This window comes from Sinocyclocheilus grahami, unplaced genomic scaffold, assembly GCF_001515645.1.
Source record: "Sinocyclocheilus grahami isolate Dianchi unplaced genomic scaffold, SAMN03320097.WGS_v1.1 scaffold166.1, whole genome shotgun sequence".
Lineage (NCBI taxonomy): Eukaryota > Metazoa > Chordata > Actinopteri > Cypriniformes > Cyprinidae > Sinocyclocheilus > Sinocyclocheilus grahami.
In genome coordinates, this window is record NW_015505345.1 from 22,745 (window position 1) to 28,571 (window position 5,827).

Consider the following 5,827-nt stretch of genomic DNA (forward strand, 5'->3'; position numbering starts at 1 on the left):
CACTTATACAAACAACTCCTGGTAATTACCTTATCGCTGGTATAGATCCAAAGAGCATTTGTTCATTTCCTCAACTACTCTCATCATTCAACATGCTCCACACAGCAGTGCACTTTACATGCATCTGATGAACTGACATCACTCAGTGAGTGAGTACCAATTGTTTTAACACTTTCTGAATTCAGCAACAGCCCCACCAAATAATACTAAAAGGTCTGTCACAGGCTCGCTTCTTAAAGGGTTAGTTCACCCAAAAATGAAAATTAGCCCATAAATTACTTACCCTCAAGTCATCCTAGGTGTATATGACTTTCTTCTTTCAGACGAATCCAGTCGGAGTTATATAAAAAATTGTCTTTGATCTTTCAAGTTCCGGGCGGATGACCTCTGAGGTCAGCGCTGCGCATGCGCCAGTGAGTCTCGTGAAAACCAACGTTTAATAACAGGAGCAAAGGAAGCAAAGTTTCCTTACTTTAGCAAAGGAAAACCAGTCTCCTCTTGGCTTATATCGAAATCCTCCGACATTCTTCTTTACAAATCCTTGTTTTGTACTTCTAATTAGTGACCGTTGTTTTGTTTTGATCTCTCCGCTGCGCTTCCGCGTGCGTCACTTCTGAGCGGCGCATGCACAAAGCCGACCTCCATACGTCATCCGCCCGGATCTGCTTCCCTTTACAACAGTGAGCGCAAGCTACATTAAAGTGATTATTACGTTTTGAATATGGATATTTTTCTTACAAAAACGCATCGATTCGCTACAGAAGGAAATCTGGACTTTTGGACTGAAGCATGCAACACCCGAGTGCCATGAAACAGCTTGAAAGCTTTTAACAGCTTTTAAATTTTTAATATAACTCCGACTGGATTCATCTGAAAGAAGAAAGTCATATACACCTAGGATGACTTGAGGGTCACCAAGGATGACTTGAGGGTGTGTAATTTATGGGATAATTTTCATTTTTGGGTGAACTAACCCTTTAAAGGGGTCATGTGATGCTGCTAAAAAGACCATTATTTTGTGTATTTGGTGTAATGAAATGTGTCTATTAACTACACAGAGCCGTTGTTCACTGACGAGCTGCACAAAACCACCTTCATATTCGTGTGATTTTTTGCGCAGCGCGTCAGTGAACAACGGCTCTGTGTAGTTAATGCTGCTCAATGTGAAAGCACGCACGTGATGGAGATTTACCGCTGATTACAGAACCGGCTTTACTGATAAGATGCGTGTTAAATATCGCATGCGATTTATCGTGCAGCCCTAGTTTAAAGTAAAAAAAACATTATTTTCCACATACTGTACATTATTGTTTCTCATCTATACCCTGCCTTTTTGAAACGCGCCGATTTTGACAAAGCTCATCGGTCTGAAAAGCGAGGTGTGCTGTGATTGGCCAGCTATCCAGTGCATTGTGATTGGCCGAATACCTCAAGCGTGAGACAGAAATGTTATGCCCCTCACCTTACTGTTGATGCCATGTCCGGCCAGAGAGATGAGACAAAAACATTAAAACCCATTACAAACGAGGCATTTGTTGCATCCAGTGGGGACATAATTACTGATTATAATCGATTGCATCGCACCGCGTAAACATAAAGCCCTGTCTGCATTTGTGATCGGAGAAATGACAAACAACAAGTGCTACTCTACACTGCCCAAAACTCGCGTTTGAATCATCAGTGGCAAATCCTTTAAATGAAAACGTACTTACAGACTGTGAGTCAGAACTGCCGGCATTGTAGTCTACCAGGTTCAGGAAACAGTCCTCCATAAAATGTGCTGCACACATCTGGATATTTGGGTTAAACTGTTCTGGAACAGTGTTGTAAATACAACTTAACCACTGATTTGTAGTCGTGTCCTCTTTTGGAAGACCAAACAAAGTATTTTCGCTTTCACAACGAAAAACACAGCGGCCTAGTGTGAGCGGAAGCCGCGGCTTAGCGTGAGCTGAGGCCGGGCTAGAGTGAGCAGAGGCCAGGCTAGAGTGAGCAGAGGCGGCGCGGTTGAGAACAGCGCGGCCGGCGGATCCGACGAAGGAGCAGCAACCACATGTGACGCCCCCGGGCTGGACTCCGCTTCGTCCACGGTGAAAGCCGATCCGGCGATCCACAGCACTAAGTTGATGTATTCCCTCAGCGACCAGCACAGATCAGCTCTAGGCATGACGAAGCGGATATCGTCCTCTTTTGGAAGACCAAACAAAGTAGTTTCATTTTCACAACGATGCACACAGTTTCTTCACGACATGGCGGCAGCGGCAACAATACTACAGTGAGAATAAAAGTTACGCCAAATTGAAATCGCATCATATGACCCCTTTAATGTTTCTGTAGCATTCTGTGTGTTACGTAGGCCTATTTTACATATAATTTGCCTTTGATTCTTTTTTTCCACTAGTTTTATAATTTCTAGACGGGTGTAGAAAGAGGTGCAAGGTGTTAAATACTATAAAACGAAAACAAAAATCCATAAGTTAACTTAGCAAAGACTAAAGGCTCTGTGGCACTTACAAACATATGGTTGCACTGTTTTAGTAGTCTGATTACGTCAACCACTGTCCATCCTGTTTGTCCAAATGATGGCATGTTGGAGTGTTTAAAAAACCTGTTTGGAAAGGATTTGCCATTTTATCTAAAGCTGTTGTTAGTTACACAAAAAAATATTAACTTCATTTCTAAAGACAAATTTGAGGTAAACAAATCTGAAACTGAATTAACTGATGTTTTCTAAAAAAGGGCAAAACAATTGCAATTTAATTTGCTTATTTGGAAATCTTAATAATTTCTTATATTCAAATTTTTTTTTAAAAATATAACAGTGAGAGAATAGCTGGGATTCTGACAAATAAATCAGAGTTGCGTAATTAATTCTGGTCTTTCACTCATTTTTTACCAGTCTATGGTGATGAGAAACCTCAGTTTTTAACTTCACCTGGGTAACACAAACTTACCACAAAAAACACAATTATCATCACAGCTAGCCTTATTTAACCTCAGTCTGGGCTTTTACCCCATAACTAGGTCACGGCTACAGCTGTTATTCTCATTTGCTGTGTCTCAAACAGAAAACTGAAATGACAATGCTGTTAACCAATCATGTCTCTTCATGTTGCAGATTTCAGTGTTGGGGCAACCATTTGTGTCCCAGTATATGTACAGTTTACTGTAGGTCAGGGAGTTAAAATAAAGCGTTATTGTAATAATGTATGAATTAATGTATGTGTGTATGTGTATGTGTAGAAAAAGAATTAAAAAAAAATAACAAGATTAAAGGCTGAAACTGAACATCTGTTCATATCTGCCAAGTCAAGTGAAATCAAAATCAGGAAATCACGAATAATATTAGGGTCAACCAAAAATGTTAAATATCTTCTGTATATAAACAGGCCAATCCAATATTACCAAATGTGTCTCAAAAATGACAGCAAAAGAAACTGTTAAATCTAAACCTAAATTCACACTTTTTTTAATTAATACTTCAACTTGAAAGCACTGGCTGTCTCAAGTACAACTGTAGTCCTGCTGGATAAAATTGTGATGATGGGCAACAGTGTACGATATTATGAAATAAATTATGTAATATGCATTACCCAGAAATTGGATAAATTGGTAACTTCTTACAAGAGAACTGCAATTCACATTACTAGTTATATATTAGCTTGTGCAACTGTTTGAACAGTCAATAGAGTTTGTACAGTCTCCTTCAAAAAGTGCCCAAACCATCTTGCTTTGACTGCTCTGAACTAACTCTGACAGTCTTCATAAACACAACCTCAAGACAAGATACTCGACTATTTGTAATATTTCAGAAATGGATGCATAGCATAACGTATATACTTACTGTCTCATATAAACGTCATCCGTGCCGCACTTTAATTCCTGAGAATCTGAAACACATCGTATCCACTTGTCCTTGCAGTAATGGGGACGCTGTTGTAGACAAATATGCGGTCCGCTCGCGTGGGAGACGTCCTTTTGAGCGCATTCACGCCATTGTGTTTCTATACCGGGTCACGACATATATACGACAATGGTTTGCTTCCCAATAACGCGTAAACTGCGAGCAGAACGCGATTTACAGGAACGGACTGGAATATTGCCTATGAACGCAATCCGGAGTCTTGTCATGTCTTCGCGGTTCTGGGCAGATTAACGCCGCTCAGGCAGGAAACCGTTGGAGGTCTGAAGACACTTGTGTTAAAGCGGAAAAAGTGTCAGTACAAAGGAACAACTTACTAATCATTTACCCGAGAGGGCTTTATGCACATGTAAAGGGTCCCCGCTCATCTCATTATTATGGTACATTCAGTGCCGCGCGCACAGAGGCAGAGTCAACCAGTCTGCACCAGTTCTCTGCGCTGCATATCCGCCACCTTAAACCCCCACAAACACACATTTACAGGCTCATACATACCTCAAACCAAAGCTGTCATTTTAAAATCGTCGACGCTTCCTCGATGTCCATGCGTATGAAATGATGAATGAGAAATGTCTGTAATAAACAGAAATGTACTGTCAAATAGAGAAAGTGCATGTGGGCGGCGCTAAAGTTTACGGGATGATTTACGCGCGAAACACCTGACCGGTGTTCAGAAGTTACTAAGCAACCAAACCCCGTTTGTTACACGAACTGTTACACTTTTGAAGCCACTTTCCACGAATAGGGTAGGCTACTAAATCGGAACCGTCAGAAAATGTTAAATTATATGTTTTTTTATGTCAAATTACAAAGTATGCCAACATAAGTAACGAGTAACATAGCTGCGAATTTAGCCTAAATTAAGCTGTCACGCAGAAGGGGCTTGCTACGATTGTTGGCTTGTATTTACTTCTGATTATTTGTGTCTATTTATTTAATACTAACTATGCATATTTGAGCTGTCTCAACTGAAAATATCTTGCTCTGACATATCTTAAAATATGTCAGTGCCGTTCTGTGTCAAGATGCACACCTATAATGTTTTCTTCAAAGGCATTTTTGTAAAAGTTGCTTAAATATCTTAATTTAACTAAGGCCTAGTCCTGGCTTAAAGGGGTCATATGACGTTGCTAAAAAGAACATTATGTTGTGTATTTGGTGTAATGCAATGTGTTTATGCAGTTTAAGGTTAAAAAAAAACAAATTTTCCACATAATGTACATTGTTGCTCCTCTATGCCCCGCCTTTCTGAAACGCATCGATTTTACAAAGCTCATCTTTCTGAAAAGCAAGGTGTACGCTGATTGGCAAGCTATCCAGTACGGTGTGATTGGCCGAATACCTCAAGCGTGTGACGGAAATGTTTCACCCCTTACCATACTGTGATGCCCTGTGTCCCGGCGCTACAAGACAAAAACAATAAAATCCATTACAAACGAGGCATTTGTTGTATCCAGTGGGGACATAATTACTGATTATAATGACTTATACTGTCTTTTTACGCGTTGCGTTGCGAATTGCGCTGCATAAACATAAAACCATGTCTGGAGAAAGACAAACAACAAGTGCTACTCTACAATGCTCAAAACTTGCATTTGAATAGTCTGTGGCAAATTCTTTAAATATAAAAAACGTACTTACAGGCTGTGAGTCAGAAGCGCCAGACTGTCCTTGCAAAGTTGGAACTGCCCCGCTTTATAGAAACAGACACCGGCATTGTAGGCTACTCTCAAAGGAAACAGTCCTCATCCTCCGCAAAATGCGCTGCACAGTGCACACATCTGAATATTTGGGTTGTACTGTTCTGGAACAGTGTTGTAAATACAACTTAACCACTGATTTGTAGTTGTGTCCTCTTTTGGAAGACCAAACAAAGTAGTTTTGCTTTCACAACGAAACACACAG